Below are 20,323 nucleotides of genomic sequence, written 5' to 3' on the forward strand. Positions count from 1 at the left end.
ATACTGTCATTAAACAGAGTTAATGTTATTGGTTATCTATTGAAACTTGAAGACCCCTAAAAGCAATAATAGATATGTGGATGGAAAAAGTACTACAGATACACCACGGCTTAAGATTACGGACCAAGATCTGAAGGATGTAAGTCGAAATAAAGCACAAGACAAAATCACGTTGAGACTGCATGTCCGCTGCCGTCATATCCTACGACTCAGCACTGAAGAAATTGAAATCTTCCTACACACTCTAGAACAACAGTTTATTAACATATACTGCTACATTATACCTCTCTCAATTACCGGTACCATTTTTATTTAATCATATCCCAGCACCCAAAACTTCTCAGTCATGTCATTTTAACATTCATGATTTGCATGTGTTGCAACTTCAGTTTCATTTATCATGTACCACCCTGCCTTCTGGTTTAATGCTCTCTCTCCTACTACAGCATTATCAGCAATTAAAATTTCTCCACCTTTTTTATATTTGAGTCGTCAGCCTTTTGACTGGTTTAACGCGGCTCGCCACGAATTCTCGTTCTGTGCCAAACTTGGTATCTTACAGCAGCATTTGCAACCTACACCCTCAATTATTTGCTGGATGTATTCCAATCTCTCTCTACACTTTTTACTCTATGCAGTTCCCCATAGTACCATGGAAGTTATTCCCTCATCTCTTAACAGATGTCCTATCATCCTGTCACTTCTTCTTGTCAATGTTTTCCATACATTCCTTTCCTCATTAATTCTGAGGGGAACCTCCTCATTCCTTAACTTACTAGTCCACCCAATTTTTACACATTCTTCTGCAGCACCACATCTCAAATGTTTCGCTTCTCGTCTGTTCAGTTTTCCCACAGTCCCTGTTTCACTACGATGCAGTGCTAATCTCCAAACATACGTTCTCGGAAATTTGTTCCTCAAATTAATGCATATGTTTGATACTACTACATTTCTCTTGGCCATGAATGCCTTTTTCGAGTTCTAGTCTGCTTTTTATGTCCTTCTTACTCCATCTGTTATGGGTTATTTTGCTGCGGAGTTAGCAGCTTTTCTTGAATTCGTCTACTTTGTGATCCGCAATTCTGAACTTACGTTTCTCGCTTTTCTCGTTTCTGCTATTATTCATATTTTCATTTTTCTTCGATGTATTCTCAATCCTTATTCTGTGCCCATTACACTGTTTATTTCATTCAACAGATCTCGTAATTCAGAATGATATTTTCACTCTGTAGCGGAGCGTGCGCTGATATGAAACTTCCTGGCAGATTAAAACTGTGTGCCGGACCGAGACTCGAACTCGGGACCTTTGCCTTTCCCGGGCAACTGCTCTACCAACTGAGCTACCCAAGCACGTCTCACGCCCTGTCCTCACAGCTTTACTTCTGCCAGTACCTCGTCTCCTACTTTCCAAACTTTACAGAAGCTCTCCTGCGAAACTTGCAGAACTAGCACTCCTGAAAGAAAGGATATTGCGGAGACATGGCTTAGCCACAGCCTGGGGGATGTTTCCAGAATGAGATTTTCACTGCAGCGGAGTGTGCGCTGATATTAAACTTCCTGTCAGACTAAAACTGTGTGCCGGACCGAGACTCTAACTCGGGACCTTTGCCTTTCGCTGGCAAGTGCTCTACCAACTGAGCTACCCAAGCACGACTCACGCCCCGTCCTCACAGCTTTACTTCTGCCAGCACCTCGTCTCCTACTTTCCAAACTTTGTAGTAGTTTGTAGCGTGAGTCGTGCTTGGGTAGCTCAGTTGGTAGAGCACTTGCCCGCGAAAGGCAAAGGTCCCGAGTTAGAGTCTCGGTCCGGCACACAGTTTTAATCTGCCAGGAAGTTTCAGATCTCGTAATTCTTCTCCACATTTGCGACATTAACCTTTCACAGCCGTAACGACGTTTACGTGCCCTGTATCGCATCTGAAGCCAGACTCGCTGCATGACACCGCTGACTGCTCTGTGCAACAGCAGCGGCAGCAGCTGTAACGATCTTCAAGCCACGAACAGACGACTGCATAATTCCAAAAATATACTGCGCTCCTGGAATAATCTCGTGTTTTTATTTAGCGCGGTATGACAGTAGCCTGCTTAAAATGCATGAAAGAATTTCCTCTATTATATTGGTGCCTATAATTGAAGCAACGGTTACACGCTAACAAATTTTTTCTGTTTCTATTTTCCTTACAAAAAGGACGCGCAGATCTCTATAGTAAACGGGTGCATTATCGCAGGTAACCAAATCCACTCACGCTGTTGAATGGAACAGATTTAAATTCTTGTGGTAAATATTGAAGTCAAAACAGATAACTGAATTACACTCACGTAAGACACTTTTAGCAGTTCGACAAAGTTATGATAACCATCAATCGCAAATAACGTCATCAAATCCGAAGTCTCTTGATCATGACTCACTCATAGAGAAAGCAAGGTTCCAGTTAAAAAGAAAATCGACTGATTCACTTTCTCCTTAATTGTAAATTTTCATACCAGCTTACTGCTGCGGTGCAGGGTGGGAGAAAACCATAAACGAAGCAATTTCTTCCTGTCTTAACATTAAATCACGTATTATTTAACACAAAAACGTATAACTTGCAAATGAAGAGAATTTCGTGCTTCGTTATCTCACCGTTACCGTTGACCTGTTTGGCATGATCACGGCGAAAACGTCCCTAGCGCAAAGGTGAGTCCTTTGCCTTTATCTCAGAACGTGTGAATAATTACACTGGAGGTAAAAACGACTCTCTATTAGCACAGGACCATAGGGCTTAACGTCTTGCAGCGCCTGTTTACAGGTGGTTCTGTCACATACATATTCTATATAAAAGAATATGCATATCATTTGGGAATAGCAGCTATTATGTCTGATTATAATCTTGAAGTGAATTACCATTTCCTTCGTGGTGCAAAAGTTACGTTACTGAGAAGTCTGATTATGTTTCACTTTTTTTTTGTACGCTTTTACGATAAATGTTTCCACCTAAGATTACGGTTATACCATGACTTGTAAACCGAAGTATAAAGAGCTATTGCCATTTAACTCTTATGTTAATTCTGTAGTGTTAGTTGTTCTGACATCCAGTCCTGTTTAAATTATGTGCGTCATACACAGTATAACGTATGACGTTCAATATTTGTGCTCTGTGTAATTGATAGAAGATTGTCGACAAAGTGATCTGCCCTTAATTTTCTGGACGATAAGAGTGCTAATAACTCTGCTGCTGAAGTGAAGTAAAATTATTTATTAGAGAGAATACAATTTAAACAGCAAATCGAGAGGCTTTATGCTTCTTGTTGTCTGCTAGTTTATTACGTTAAGGCTTAAGCAGAAGTAGTACCTTTTTATCTTCGAAATGTGAGACAAAACGTAATACAATCTGTAACGAAGCATGTTAATGCGTGTTATCATAGGTGCAGCAAAGTGTGTAGCCATGAGCGCCAGCTGTTGCAGGAGATTCGTTCGTTTTGTTTCTTTTGTTAGAACGGGGCTGATACACATATATCAGATACCACCTGTGGCAGTGAATGAACCTGCCAGTGGAACGCTACGAATATTTATTATCCATATGAATCTTAATAAACTACATTAGTTATTTTTATTTTTGCTAAAATTATACTGTCCAAATTTCATTTCGTCATTTATCATAGTTTTGAAGATAGAGAAATACTTAAAAATGACAAAGGACATTCTGGTATTTTAAAACCGATCTAGTAACGGCACTATATTAACTTTCAACATAATGTGAAGCTATTATGAGAAAGTCAGCTCGTAACAATCAGTCATCCAGAATTATTCATTTTATAACATTTGCAATTTTAATTTGACGTAATATTGGAACGTTTTAAAATTAATATTCAGTCATATTTTGTTATGAGAGTGCAAGAGAGTGACTGTGAGTGAATGAGGAAATCCGTGAGAAAAAAATGTAGGAAGAACCACGATTCATGTGTCATACGTCTGATTGTGCATGATTTAGTACAAGGCACCCAGAAAAAATTAGGAACTAAATAAGTTTGTTGTTATTTTGGTTCATAATTAAATCCAATGTAATGAATTGAAATTTTGCTTATGTAAAATTACTTTCTAAACTGTGAATGGATAAGAGGGTATTTTGCCGCAAGAATCATTTAGAAAGAGTGTTCTGATTGGTCTTTCGGATCAACAGAAAATCAGAATTGAGAGGTTCCTGCAAGGCGAGAGGTGTGTGTTACCCATAAGATGATACTGCCTAGGTAGTCGCTTCCGGATCATTTTACCGAACACATTATGGTAGGTCGCTCTTCGCAAACAGTATGTAAATTCAAGAGTTAGAGACGAAAATTGGGTTCTGTTACTACTAACAGAAAGTAAATTGTGTGTGGCACATTTTGGTTAATGCGCCTCCGTGTGAAAGATAACCGCGTGTGAAATATTCCTGTCAAACTTACAAAATCCGCGTGACACTTTTCGCATTCGTGACAGAGTAGTATGGCGAGCACTTCTGTAAAGGAAGAACACTGAATCGACCGAATTCTGGCTGCTTTCGGATGACTAAGTGTATCACATCTTTACCACTGTAAACTTGCAGAGACAATATAACTGCACACGTAAATATGTACTTAATAGCCATTTCATGAGGCTTATTGGAAATAAATAATCAACAGAAATTTAAGCATTTTGCTACATGAAGGTAGAATCCAGACGCCGGATATTTATCATAAACCTTCAGGAACTGATTTTGAAGTAGAGTTCCGCGGCGTCTCTCTGGTAGGTATTGGGTGGTGATTTCTTTAACGCTGCTTTGTAGCACCTAGACAGCACCTGCTACGACAGAGAGAAGGGACAACGAGCAGACTTGAGGCCTATCGAGTTTGGTAGATTGAACTGTGTGAATGTAATAACAATAAGAAGGAAAACCGAACCCCGCCACACCGCAAACCGTAACGTCGGGGATGCTCGACGGTACAAGACAAGTGGAAGACACAGCCATTGCCTGTACTTCACGTTGGACGGTGTTCATTTGATAATTGCAACGGTACAAAATACAGACTAAATTGAATCCAAAGTTGGAAGAGGAATTATCGACTCGAAGTACAATGGGGCACTGACTCAGTATATGAAGAAACCGTAAGGGTGAGCTGGACTCACCGTAGAGTGGGGGAGGGGTGTCTCCAGGCAAGTGATGCTCGTCGCCGCAGCCAACACACAGGGCGTCCCGGCAGGTGATGGAGTCGCAGTGAGCTCAGCGACACAGCCCGCCAGTCCTTATGCGCCTGCAGGTAGCCGCGTGACGTCACCGTGCCTCGCACGTGCTCCTCGGGTTACTGTTCATGATGTGGCGCGTATCAGCGTGCGGTTTATCTCGAGCGTCTGTCACCAGGTGTTACAACCTCACTTTAGAAGACTTATACAATCCGTCTATCTAGTCCCACACGGTCATTTGATTTCTCTCAAGGCAAAAAGTCAGAGCGCACCGTGATACTGATTAAAACTTGACTCTATATGGCAGAAAATATTGTCCCAATCTCAGTTTGAACATCAAACTTTCAATTTATTTATGTTATTTCACTGCCTGCAGATTGCTTTCCATAATTTTGGAGGAGGTAGTACGGAGAAAAACATGAAAAAAGTCCACTAAATATTGGCTGTGAAATGCAAATTTTAAGAGCATCTTCAGTGGAAGAGATACGTCTCACATTATCGAAGATGAACAAGTACTCATAGCTGTTAAGGTATGCACTCTAAAGACAATGTTTACTTGACTTTCTTCTTGTTTTGGCCTTTAAAATAACGTCTGAAAGTTTCGTACTGTACATCCTTAGCAACAAATCTTCTGGTACATGTTATCCACTGACAGAGGAAAATTTTCGCTTACAACTTCCGGTTGGTTTATTTCCTGACTTGGATCCCTTGTCTCAGACTGATACATTTTCACATCAGCTCTGGAAGACCTTAAAATCTTCGCGCAGTCACCCTGTAATGGGTAATGAAAAATACAGTCTGGCAGTACTTATTCTCCTTGCCACACACACACACACATCCATTGTGTTTCCGAATAGAGAACAATGACTCTTCCAATACGATAACATGGTGCTACAGCTAGGGGCTGTGCTTTTGTTGGGTGTACGATTGTCAGTGTGGCCATCTCTATTGTTCTGTCAATGAAAGCTGAAACAATGGTTCCCGTAATGACAAAGCTGTGTACTGCAGACATCCTCACGTTGTCCATGTGAGAACTCAACTTGCAGTTATCAAAGTCATTTCTCGACTCACCGTTGTGAGACGGATATACGATAGTGAGTGGCCAAGCAAGCAGTCACTTTTCTCATGGCTGGAAACGGCGTGAGGATGTTGAAATCGAGCACCCCACCGAGCACGCGCATCCTGAACCCACTGCTTCCGAGTTCGCACGACAGTCATGGGATCCTGACCGTCAGACTTGCGACAGTGCATGGGACAGCAATGGCGGCCACAAATACTCGCCGCAGGCACAACTCAATACTGGCGGGGTCTGGAGCCGCGCAGACACGGCCGCCACAGCAGGCGTTGCAACATAGGGGGAGGTGGCCAGTTTGGGGAGGCGGAGCTAAGGTGGGGGACGGAACCAGATGTGGGGTCCCTAGTTCACCGTCCTGGATGTGTGGGAGGTCCGAAGAAAAACAAAAAACGAAAAAAAAGTGACGACCTGAGGCTTGTAGACAATAGATGTTGCAGGAAGACAAATACACTACTGGCCATTAAAATTGCTACACCAAGACGAAATGCAGATGATAAACGGGTATTCATTGGACAAATATATTATACTAGAAATGACATGTGATTACATTTTCACGCAATTTGGGTGCATAGATCCTGAGACATCAGTACCCAGAACAACCACCTCTGGCCGTTATAACGGCCTTGATACGCCTGGGCATTGTGTCAAATAGGGCTTGGATGGCGTGTACAGGTACAGCTGCCCATGCAGCTTTAACACGATACCACAGTTCGTCAAGAGTAGTGACTGGCGTATTGTGACGAGCCAGTTGCTCGGCCACCATTGACCACCGTTTTAAATTGGTGAGAGGTGGCCAGGTCAGCAGTTGAACATTTTCTGTATCCAGAAAGGCCCGTACAGGACCTGCAACAAGCGGTCATGCATTATCCTGATGAAATGTAGCTTTTCGAAGGGATCGAATGAAGGGTAGAGCCACGGGTCGTAAAACACCTGAAATGTAACGTCCACTGTTCAAAGTGCTGTCAATGCGAACAAGAGGTGACCGAGACGTGTAACTAATAGCACCCCATACCATCACGCTAGATGATACGCCAGTATGGCGATGACGAATACAGGCTGCCAATGTGCGTTCACAGCGTTGTCGCCAAACACGGATGCGACCATCATGATAGTGTAAAAAGAACCTGGATTCATCCGAAAAAATGACGTTTTGCCATTCGTGCACCCAGGTTCGTCGTTGAGTACACCATCACAGGCGCTCCTGTCTGTGATACGGTGTCAGGGGTAACGGCAGCCATGGTCTCCGAGCTGATAGTCCATGCTGCTGCAAACGTCGTCGAACTCTTCGTGTAGATGGTTATTGTCTTCCAAACGTCCCCATCTGTTGACTCAGGGATCGAGACATGGCTGCACGATCCGTTACAGCCAAGCGGATAAGATGTCTGTCATCTAGACTGCTAGTGATACGAGGCCGTTGGTATCCAGCACGGCGTTCCGTATTACCCTCCTGAACACACCGATTCCATATTCTGCTAACAGTCATTGGATCTCGACCAATGCGAGAAGCAATGTCGCGATACGATAAACTGCAATCGCGATAGACCACAATCCGACCTTTATCAAAGTCGGAAACGTGATGGTACGCATTTCTCCTCTTTACACGAGGCATCACAATAACGTTTCACCAGGCAACGCCGGTTAACTGCTGTTTGTGTATAAGAAATCGGTTGGAAACTTTCCTCATGTCAGCGCGTTTTAGGTGTCGCCACCGGCGCCAACCTTGTGTGAATGCTCTGAGAAGCTAATCATTTACATATCACAGCATCTTGTTCCTGTCGGTTAAATTTCGCGTCTGTAGTACGCCATCTTCGTGGTGTAGCAATTTTAAAGGCCAGTAGTGTATTTTTCAATGGAAACAGGCTGATGCATGGTGGATGAAACTTCATGCCAAAGTTGTCCAGTTCTTGACCTGCTCATTTCATGGTGAAGGAGAGAAAATTTTCTGTGCAGAATGATGATCCTATGAGAGACATATAATGAAGGCAATCGGGTCATTGCATAGCCTAAATGTGTACTGGTTTAATGAAATGTATGTGACAATGTTATGCAAGAACAACATCTTGTTCGTTCCATATCTCGGCGGCCTAAGTTCATCAGTCATTTGTGATACAGTTTTGTGAGAGCTGCAGCAACATGTTAGGACCCCAACTGTGCGCCCCCCTTCTCCTGCAGCAGCCACTGTCGCGGCTGGCTGGTGTGCGCCCCAAACACTGGAGCAACTCTCCCGAACACGGTTTTCTGCAGTGCAGTGTGTGGCGTCCCAAATAGATGGTAAACATTTTCGCTGACCTTAAAAGAAACTTAATTTCTTCACTATTTTCCTCCGCTTTTAATTTCATGTCATATTCAAAGCGATTCGTAGTATTATTGCAATTACAGTATCTTCAAATATACTGTAGCTTCTCATGCAGACATCACCAGCTCCCGAAATTTAGTAACCATATAAAACGAGATTTTCTATTAATAGCATATATTCCAATTTCCTTGCTACATAGTTACAGAGAGCTTCCTCTTAGCAAAAAAGCGAAAAGTAACAAAAAAGTTGTTCTTCATCTGCTTAAGTTCGTCACAAGGTTACTCGTTCTTGTATACCATGACTTGGTCTCAGAAGGCAATTTATCATCTCTTATAAACTATTAAGCGTGCTCAGAATATTAGTGTCCTGGTCCACATTCCTACGGATAAAGTGCTTTTGATTTCTTTCGATTTTTCTCCGTCAGTATAACATAACTGGTGCATAATTACGGAAATTCTCTTTCGCATGCACATGTCTGAGAAGAAAGGTAGTATGATTTTCTCGTAACAGCCAAGCCCAATAAATTTTCATACTGTGAGAATAACATGCGTCAGCTATTTGCATATCTTGTGTGATGGAAGGGGATGGTCTGACATTCGAGTGATACGTCGAGAATGCAATCAGAGGTTCAGGTAGGGATTTCTTTTCGTGGACGAATTTCTTTTCCTCTGAGTTCAGACTTCCGCTGACCTCTATCTTGCTGCCCCGTTCTCCACCACCCATCCGAGTTCGTACCCCAGATGCGGCCTCGACTCTTGCAGGAGTTGACCCTCCAGCTGCTCGGTCTTTCAAACTGTGCGAGACGGCGTCGATTCTCGTCAGTTCAGCTCTGACTGCTCTTGGTGGATGGAGAACGGAAAATTCGTATGCTACTTCATCGCGTGGTGAATTCCGATAACAGGTGCTGTCATATCAGCTTATCTCGGAGCGCTGATTCCCAGGTGCGACGTGTGTAGATAAATCGTGACAGCAGACCCAGGGCGACTTACACAAAACATATATTACTATTTGTGCAGACAACGTAAATTTTTGTCATTTTGAGATTTATATTTTTAATTATTGTGTAAGAGCCTATCCGTCTATCTTAGCCCTAATACATTTCTTGTCAGAAACGCGAAACCTCAGAATTCTTTCTGTGACCTTTTTGAACTGGTTGCCGCGAGACTGCACAGTTCAGCAGTCTCTCACTGTGAACACCTGTCAGCCAGTTGAGGCGTCGTTCCTGCGACTCGTGTTGCTGCTTTCGTGACACAGAGATGAATTCCCCTTCAAGTGTCCAAATGACTGAAATCAAACGGAAGCCACAAGGTACGCTTTTTTCTGTAAATAATATTACTGTTTTTTTATAACAGTCGCTGCTTCGGTAGCACTCGGTAACAAAATTAATCTTTTTGTTTGTTAATTGGAAACTGGAAGGTGATTTATATGATGATTTGTCTGCTGATTTCAAATCTTTTCCAATGGACATACATTTTTTTTTAAAAACAGATGCATTTAAAATCGATGAAATTTCGTGTTAATTTAACGCCGAAAAATGCTACGTTTTGTGTACAGTGCCTAGAATGTAAATTTTTGTGAACCACGTTTATCAGTTACACGCCACGGTTGAAGGGCAAGACGTCTAAAGGTGAGTGCAAGAAATAGAGTTTCAAAGTCATACTACAACCAAGTTTCCTATAATTCTCAATAAGCTGACTAACAAGTTCTTCACAGTTAACAGCGTTATGGATTCGCAGGAAGTTTTTTTCAACGCTTTGGAAGGATCTACATGCAGCTGTCTCAGCTTCATTCAAACTTTCTTCGATTGCAGGATTATTCATTAGCTCTATTATTTGTGAACCAATAAAAATGCCTCCCTTGATCTTGGCGTCACTGATCCTACGCAGTTTGGTTTTGAGGAACTCAAAGGCTTTGCGAGAACGATCCATCGCTTTGACAATATTCCTGGTCAAGCCCAGTTTGCTGTGTACTGTTGGAAGATAAACATTCTCTGAGTTCACAAGTGGTTAATTAACGACAATTTTGTTTCCAACAGTGAGAGTTTCTCTCTGTGACCATTGTTTCCGAAGGTAGTGGTTTTTCCTGTCCCTGCTCTCCCACTCACAAAGGTAAATAAGGGAACTTCGTGTATCCTAGTTGTAACCTAACAAGCAGGACTTCTCATTTTCAGATCCCCAAACATATGCCATTCATAGATATTATATTTTATACTGTTCAGCACAAGCTTCATGTTCTCATATGATTCCTTCATATATGCAGCATTTGTAAGAGGGATCGAAGGATATTGGCTGCCGTCGTGCAGAAGGACTTCTTTGAAACATGTCTTACAAGAATCAATGAAAAGTCGCCATTCATTGAGATTGTGCGGATTCCCAATGTCTTTTGATATACTGTCCACATCATTACAGTACACCAAGTTATCTTACTTGGAGAAAAGATGTTCAAACTATTGTTGGCTTTTACGAAAAAACATAACCTTGCACTTTTAACCAGAACACTCCATCCTTTCATCCTTGAAACTACTTGTTTCTTCGATGAGTCAGCATCACGAACCAGATCGCTTAATACAGACTGTGAAATCATATGAGGTTCAGTTGACACGTTTGTGTTGGAAAACAATGGATCCTGTTTTTTATTACCAGACTGAACCTCAGTTCGGAAAATGCTTTTCCCTTGGTCTAATCAACTTCCAAAGTCCATGTTTCTGGTCTTTGAGGGATGGGCAGCCTTGAAGGGTGGGACACAGGCCATCTAGCTCAAACAAAATCAGAATTCTGGACAGTGTGCTTCGTCTCCAATGTTACTCCAGAGATCTGTGTACTGCAGAAATAGCAGTCAGTTAAATGATTCTGTGGTTCTCTGCAAACTATGGGAACACAAAATCGCATGTGTTGAGATCATATTTTCAGCCACACACTTAACAGAGTCACACATGAAGCACAACATAGGCGTGGGACCCAGGATGTACCACGGTCTCCTATTTTACAGCCAAAATAAAATTGGTATGATTTTCTTATCAATGAGGTTATATTTCCCGTTTGAGATTTAAAAGCTACCTCTCCACAGATGTGACGAAAAGTGTTTGTGTGGTTGACGCACGTGTGGGGCACTGTTAGTATACAAACACATTATATACAATGACAAAACAATAAAAAACTACGAAGTTCTAAATTATAATTGTCAACAAAGTTTATAACATGACAAACATAGAAGGGTTCTGATTTCACTGGTATACGCATCTGGTTAAATATTCTTCTTACAGGAAGGTATTTCAGTATAGTAGTACCTGCAAGTATCACAAACAAATGTTAGTGCGGAATGATAAATAATTTTAACTTCAGATAACAGCAACAAATGTTAGTGAGCAATACTAAATAATGTACCTTAAAATATATTCACATTATTATAGTAAGGAGAGAACGACTGTAACTTCATATTCAGAATTAGCCAACTAAATACGTTACAAAAAATTGCAGCCCGAAAAAGAGGAATTATTACTTCATATTCACAATCACCAGACCAAAATACGCGGTACTTAATGAAATTTTCTCATTTAACAAAAATCATGGTTTCTGATTGTAATTTATGGATGTGTTATTTCAGCGTTATGGCACAGGAGTTTCACAAAGAAATGTATTCCTTCTAGTAACATGTCTTACAACTTTAAATTTCTTCCTTGAAATGTTCGAGAGATAAAATTCAAAATGCCAGAAGGCAGAAATTGCTGTACTTTCCCGCATAAGTAAACTTCGTTACAAGATCGGAAACGCAGGTTATGATGTACAGATATAAACTCGAAGTGTCACTGTGGACTTCACCTCCCAAAGGTCGGAAACAGGTAGTGAAACTGCGGCTTCCGCTCTGCCTGCTGGTCAGACAGCTGTGGGACGGTGGCTGCCCTCCACCTCAGCAGTAGTCTGGCTCCACACTGAGGGAGCGGACAGCCGGCGCCGCCTCGGCCCACCACAGAGGCCGGACACAGTGTCCCAGTGTTGGCAGCCAGAGGCACTTAGGCGTCCGAGGACCTCCTGAGGACAGCGTGAGGGCGCAGGGACTGGAGACATCCCAGATGAAAGCTTTCAGACTAGGGCCAGCAGTTGGAACACTCGTGTCTTTCTGACGCGAGGAAAATTCATAGACGTGCGTCAGATACCTAATGGATTGCCTGATAAAGAAAATGGCCACCTCCTAAAGTGTTTTGTTTACTGTTGTCATATCACACTTGTGAAGTGGTGACGGTCTCCAGAGAGCTCCTTATTTGATAAGGAACCTCTATTACATAGAACTTAGCAATATCTGAGTATCTAGGATGGCGACACAGTACTTATTTTGAATAATATGCGCCAGGTTTTGTGCCGAATATAGCGCAAATTTCGATACAGCTGAGTCACTTAACAAAAATCCGGCTATCAAATTCCAGTAGAAACAGGTGATGAAGAACGCGAAAAAGATCCCTGCTTGGATGTTTTGCTGCTTTTTTTTTTTTACGTAAAGGTCATGCGATGTTTATCCGAAGAGCGAAGATTGATGCATCATGTCTACACAGTTTCAGCAAATTAAAGACGGTAAGAAACTACTTAAAGTCGACTATAGGTAGAGAAGACTGTCAAATTCTGCTATCTCGTTGTTCGAATACGACACAGCTGCTAAATTCGACTTCGATGACACGCCCAGTGTTCTCAGGCCTCTTCCAAATAGTCAGTCTCGCTATATGATTCTTGAACTAGGTGTTGGCAATGATTACATTATTCTAGCAGGCGGCTTCCCCTCTCATTATTTCCTCCCACCCTGTGTTCTGATACTATTTATCTCTCTGTTCCTTTCCCTACTACTGAATCCAAGGCACCCATTATAGTTAAATTTTTATCTATCGGAATAATTTTTTTATCCCGTTATATTTTCTGTCAGACTCTTTTCCATTTGTGGAGATGGTTGATGTATAAAGTCGTACTAATGTGGTACCTGTTGGGTTTGTGTCTCTCTTCGCTACGATAATGACTTCATTTCTGTATTTCTAACAGGATGTCCGCATTCCCAGTTTCTTATTCGTTATTACTCCTGCCTTATCCATATCTGATTTTGTTTTGATATCCTTGTTATGACACCATCAAAACTCCTGTTCTTCACACTGTTGCATTACCCTATTTAAATTTTCCCGTACCTCTTCCAAATTAAAGGATCTAACATCCAATGATCCGAACGGAGGGATTTTTACATGTGAAATATTTTACTAAGAGGATGCCATCATCATTTAACCGTACAGTACAACAGCATGTCCTTGGGAAAACAAGAACAAATACTGCGAGAGGTGGTCGGAAGATCGACAGTTGCGGTCTGCATAAGGCCATCCTGATTTATATTTTCCGTGATTTCCCTCAATCATTCCAGGCGACTGCCGACATGGTTCCTTTCAAAGACCACGCCGGTTTCGACACCCATCCCTGAAACACTCCGAGCTGGCGCTCCGCCTCTAATAACCTCGTTGTCGACGGAACTTTTAAGCATAACGTTCTTTCCTTCCCTCCCTTCCTTTCTTTGGGAAAAAAAGAGTGTCACAACTAGGTTCCCCTTGCTTGTGGCCGTTCGCAGTACCAGCAGAGCTAAATCATATTGAGTAGAGTTCCAAGGCCATATCACTCAACCACGCAGATAGTTTTCTCTCCAATTACCGGGAAGGCTGCTGCTCCACTTCAGGGATCACGAGTTAACCTGCACTCTTCACAGATACATCTCTGTTTTGGTTGCACATGCAGGACAGCTACCTGTTCGTTGCATCTGTATCGTTCATTTAAGTAATGTTTCGCAATAACTCTTCATTTTTATTAAAGCTACCTCACAAATACATTTGCTAAATGTATTTAAAAATGGGTGAAGTCAGTTCCGTGTGGTGGGGGGGTGGGGGGTGGGGGAGGGACTTGGCAGGTCTGTCAAGGAAGCAGCATCACCTCATCACTTCGCTGTGGTTCAGCCAAAGGGACTTACCGACACGAGTGTGACGTCTTCGCCCGACAGATTCTCACCGACACGTTTCTTCTTAAAGAAATATTCAACCGTTTGTTCTAACGAGTTGCAGGTGCGAGATCATCTGCAACTTGCTGAAGGTGTCGCGTTATGCCTCGCACGGTTGGCAGGTCTGGCATGGAAGAGCGAGTTCTGCAGCGAGTAGAAGACGATGCTGAATCAAGTGCGTGAAGTCCTGCGGTTGCTGGACACGTAAGCTATTCTCTCGCGCAATCAGTTCTGCTACTCTTCCAGTACGACTTACAGGTTCTCATACTCCAAGCCCAGCCGGTTACGCCGGTGGGAAAATGGATTTCCTGTAGCTTCCAGTGAAGCAAGGCATCAGGTTCGTCTTACTATGAATACGTTGGGAGGAATAATCGGTGAATGATCGTCCAGTAGCAGCTCTCGCACCTGTCCTTCATCTCCTACATTACTAGCTACCTTTAAATACGTACGTGACTTCTACAACTGTCGACGGCGAGCACACGTTACGAAAGCCTGTTTCCGAAGCACGTGACCAAAGACGGAAGTAGGCAGGTGTGTTCTCACGAGTTCGTCGTTTTTCTTGACAAGGAAGGCTACAGGAAATGCAAGAATGAGTGTTGACAACATTGAACAGCTCTTGTAGCGTTTACCTGAATGGTGATTCCAACGGACAGAATCCCTTGTACCTCGATATGTGTTTGTTTACAGACATCTACTTGCAATACCTTTGTTTGGGCTTGAGGAGCGCTACCTGCTCTAGCAGTGTGCTGCTCTCATCTTATACTTTCCCCTCTTTGGAGAAGCGTGTGGGGGAGTTTGTAGCCTTGCGGCTTTTTCTCCTCTGTGTGCTTGTGTGTGTGAATTTATCTGTGATTTTTTGGTGTCTGTGAAATGTGATGAATGTTCTGTCTGTGAAATGTGATGAATGTTTTGTCTTTGTCTGGTACTTACCTGAGGTTGGCGAGATGATTGTTATTTCGGAGGCGGAGAGAAGGATTAGGATTTGGATATAGGGATGTTCTCTTCGACTTACTCGTCGAAGATCGTCTTAGGTCGTTTGTGCTTGTCGTGGGACATGTCATACCGGCCTAAGAGGTGGATGAGGTTATTTTCAGATCTGGAAGAGCTCTTGTAGAAAGCCCTTGGCAGCTCTTGGAATCTTTCTCTGAGGAGTGGGATTTCGGCAGCGGCGTGTAGATCATCAGTGGGGACTCCAAGGGGTAGGTGCAGTGCGCTCCTGCGGGCGCGGTTTTGCAGCCTCTGGAGTTTGTCCAGATGTTGCTTTGCCGCGTATCCCCAGACGCGGCATGCATATTCCAATACTGGCCGGATCAGGGCCTGGTACATATTTACACATTTACTGGGCAGAGAAGGGAGCTGGTTGAGTTCAGAATTGGGTATAGGATGGACATTCTGGCGCAGACCTTCCTGTGGACCTCGTCTATGTGCGGTTTCCACGTAAGACGAGAGTCCAAGGTTACGCCAAGGTACTTGGCGGTTCTGTGCCAGGGGAGCTGGGTTCCGTTTAGGGGAAGATGGAAAGGGGGGGGGGGGGGCGTTGAGGAGGTTCGCGCCTTCCGAGACTGCGGGTAATCAGCACAGCCTGCGTCTTTTCAGAGTTAATGCTGATGCCCCAGCGACGGGCCCAAGTTTCTGTATCGTCTAAAACCCTTTGTAGCCTACGGTTGACCAGGTCCTTGTTCGCATTTCTCCTGTAGAAGGCTGTGTCGTCTGCGTACTGTGCAGTGTGCACCAGGGGGACCGTTGGTGTGTCTGCAGTGTACAGGCTGTACAAAACGGGCCCCAAGACCGATCCCTGTGGCACCCCAGCACGAATACGCCTTTTGATGGAGGTGGCAGTTTCTACTTCGACGGAGAAAGTTCTATTCGTGAGATAGTTTTTGATCAGCTTAACTATGCTCCCAGCAAACCCTTGTGTGTACAACTTGTAGAGTAGTCCTCTATGCCATACTGAGTCAAAGACTTTGGCTACGTCTAGTAGCACTATCACGCAGTAACCTCTGTGGTTGAAGCCCTCTGTGGCTGCTTCAACCACTCTCATGATCTGTTGTGGGGCAGAGTGGTTCTGCCGGAATCAGAATTGGAAATCCGACAGAAGTTGCTCTCTGGTAATATGTTCCTGTATGGGTCTTAACAGGAGGCTCTCATAGATCTTGCTGAGAGTTGGCAAGAGGATAATCGGCCTGTAGTGCTGCGGGAATAGAGGGCCTTTCCTTGGTTTGTGTATCGCGACCACTTCCGCATGTTTCCAGCAAGCTGGAACTCGCGGGATCGAGTAATCTCGTTGAGGGCGTTCGCGAGGTGTATGATCGCCGTGGGTGGAGAGATTTTTGACTAACTATTGGTGACACTGTCGTGTCCTGGCGCCTTCTTTGTGGAGAAGGACCTAATTACTGCCGGCCGCGGTGGTCTAGCGGTTCTAGGCGCTCAGTCCGGAACCGCGCGACTGCTACGGTCGCAGGTTCGAACCCTGCCTCGGGCATGGGTGCGTGTGATGTCCTTAGGTTAGTTAGGTTTAAGTAGTTCTAAGTTCTAGGGGACTGATGACCACAGATGTTAAGTCCCATAGTATTCAGAGCCATTTGAACCACCTAATTACTCTTGCCATGTCCTCGGAGGCGAAAAGTGTGGGTCTGTCCTCTGGGTCCTCCTCAGCATTGAGGAAGACAGCCAGTTGACGACTGACTACCTCTTCATGCTCTTCATCCTGGGGTTCTCCCGCCTGAAACTGCTTCTCGAAGGACTCGGCGAGGGCGTTGGCCTTCTCAGCATGGCTGTAGACCAGACCCCTCTCGCCGTGCGGTGGCGGCATCCTAGCGCGTCTTTTTGTGAACTGTTTGGTTGCTTGTCATAGTGTATGATCGCCTACTTTGAGAGCTGTGAGGTGGTTTTGGCACTGTTGGTTTCTGTGCTCACTGAGCGCTACCTTCAGTTCTCTCTGTAAACGATTGAGCAGCCTCCTGGTGGCCTGATTTCTGGTGATCTTCCACTGTTTTGCCAATCTATTCTTTTTCGAATTTGAGCTAGCAAGTGTTCCGACAGCTGTTTTTGCGGAGGGGTGGCCTCTTCCGCTGCCTGCAAGATGGTGCCTGTTTAGTCTTGTAGCGCTTGTTCTACTGTTTTGGCAGTAGGTGGCGGTGCGCGAGCGATATGTGTGTGAAAATGTGTGTGAAGTCTTATGGGACTTAACTGCTAAGGTCATCAGTCACTAAGCTTACACACTTTTTTTTTTTTTTGGTCATCAGTCTACTGACTGGTTTGATGCGGCCCGCCACGAATTCCTTTCCTGTGCTAACCTCTTCACCTCAGAGTAACACTTGCAACCTACGTCCTCAATTATTTGCTTGACGTATCCAATCTCTGTCTTCCTCTACAGTTTTTGCCCTCTACAGCTCCCTCTAGTACCATGGAAGTCATTCCCTCATGTCTTAGCAGATGTCCTATCATCCTGTCCCTTCTCCTTATCAGTGTTTTCCACATAGTCCTTTCCTCTCCGATTCTGCGTAGAAGCTCCTCATTCCTTACCTTATCAGTCCACCTAATTTTCAACATTCGTCTATAGCACCACATCTCAAATGCTTCGATTCTCTTCTGTTCCGGTTTTCCCACAGTCCATGTTTCACTACCATACAATGCTTTACTCCAGACGTACATCCTCAGAAATTTCTTCCTCAAATTAAGGCCGGTATTTGGTATTAGTAGACTTCTCTTGGCCAGAAATGCCTTTTTTGCCATAGCGAGTCTGCTTTTGATGTCCTCCTTGCTCTGTCCGTCATTGGTTATTTTACTGCCTAGGTAGCAGAATTCCTTAACTTCACTGACTTCGTGACCCTCAACCCCGATGTTAAGTTTCTCGCTGTTCTCATTTCTACCACTTTTCATTACCTTCGTCTTTCTCCGATTTACTCTCAAACCATACTGTGTACTCATTAGACTGTTCATTCCGTTCAGCAGATCGTTTAATTCTTCTTCATTTTCACTTAGGATAGCAATGTCATCAGCGAATCGTATCATTGATATCCTTTCACCTTGTATTTTAATTCCACTCCTGAACCTTTCTTTTATTTCCATCATTGCTTCCTCGATGTACAGATTGAAGAGTAGGGGCGAAATGCTACAGCCTTGCCTTACACCCTTCTTAATACGAGCACTTCGTTCTTGATCGTCCACTCTTATTATTCCCTCTTGGCTGTTGTACATATTGTATATGACCCGTCTCTCCCTATAGCTTACCCCTACTTTTTTCAGAATCGCGAACAGCTTGCACCATTTTATATTGTCGAACGCTTTTTCCAGGTCGACAAATCCTATGAAAGTGTCTTGATTTTTCTTTAGCCTTGCTTCCATTATTAGCCGTAACGTCAGAATTGCCTCTCTCGTCCCTTTACTTTTCCTAAAGCCAAACTGATCTTCACCTAGCGCATTCTCAATTTTCTTTTCCATTCTTCTGTATATTATTCTTGTAAGCAGCTTCGATGCATGAGCTGTTAAGCTGATTGTGCGATAATTCTTGCACTTGTCAGCTCTTGCCGTCTTCGGAATTGTGTGGCTGATGCTTTTCCGAAAGTCAGATGGTATGTCGCCAGACTCATATATTCTACACACCAACGTGAATAGTCGTTTTGTTGCCACTTCTCCCAATGATTTTAGAAATTCTGATGGAATGTTATCTATCCCTTCTGCCTTATTTGACCGTAAGTCCTCCAAAGCTCTTTTAAATTCCGATTCTAATACTGGATCCTCTATCTCTTCTAAATCGACTCCTGTTTCTTCTTCTATCACATCAGACAAATCTTCACCCTCATAGAGGCTTTCAATGTATTTTTTCCACCTATCTGCTCTCTTCTCTGCATTTAACAGTGGGATTCCCGTTCCACTCTTAATGTTACCACCGTTGCTTTTAATGTGACCAAAGGTTGTTTTGACTTTCCTGTATGCTGAGTCTGTCCTTCCAACAATCATATCTTTTTCGATGTCTTCACATTTTTCCTGCAGCCATTTCGTCTTAGCTTCCCTGCACTTCCTATTTATTTCATTCCTCAGCGACTTGTATTTCTGTATTCCTGATTTTCCCGGAACATGCTTGTACTTCCTCCTTTCATCAATCAACTGAAGTATTTCTTCTGTTACCCATGGTTTCTTCGCAGCTACCTTCTTTGTACCTATGTTTTCCTTCCCAACTTCTGTGATGGCCCTTTTTAGAGATGTCCATTCCTCTTCAACTGTACTGCCTACTGCGCTATTCCTTATTGCGGTATCTATAGCGTTAGAAAACTTCAAACGTATCTCGTCATTCCTTAGTACTTCCGTATCCCACTTCTTTGCGTATTGATTGTTCCTGACTAATGTCTTGAACTTCAGCCTACTCTTCATCACTACTATATTGTGATCTGAGTCTATATCTGCTCCTGGGTACGCCTTACAATCCAGTATCTGATTTCGGAATCTCTGTCTGACCATGATGTAATCTAATTGAAATCTTCCCGTATCTCCCGGCCTTTTCCAAGTATACCTCCTCCTCTTGTGATTCTTGAACAGGGTATTCGCTAATTACTAGCTGAAACTCGTTACAGAACTCAATTTGTCTTTCTCCTCTTTCATTCCTAGTCCCAAGCCCATATTCTCCTGTAACCTTTTCTTGTACTTCTTCCCCTACAACTGCATTCCAGTCACCCATGACTATTAGATTTTCGTCCCCCTTTACATACTGCATTACCCTTTCAATATCCTCGTACACTTTCTCTATCCGTTCGTCTTCAGCTTGCGA

At 43.4% G+C, this 20,323-nt stretch overlaps 1 non-coding gene across 1 annotated transcript; it reads right to left on the bottom strand.

Annotated features, from left to right (window-relative positions):
* Nucleotides 1–1,276: 1,276 nt before the first annotated feature.
* On the bottom strand, nucleotides 1,277–1,351 carry Trnas-gga. The gene has a single exon. It is a non-coding gene; the product is annotated as a tRNA-Ser (tRNA).
* Between the last annotated feature and the right edge of the window lie 18,972 nt (nucleotides 1,352–20,323).

The sequence above is a fragment of the Schistocerca americana genome, chromosome 8 (genome assembly GCF_021461395.2).
Source record: "Schistocerca americana isolate TAMUIC-IGC-003095 chromosome 8, iqSchAmer2.1, whole genome shotgun sequence".
NCBI classification, from domain to species: domain Eukaryota; kingdom Metazoa; phylum Arthropoda; class Insecta; order Orthoptera; family Acrididae; genus Schistocerca; species Schistocerca americana.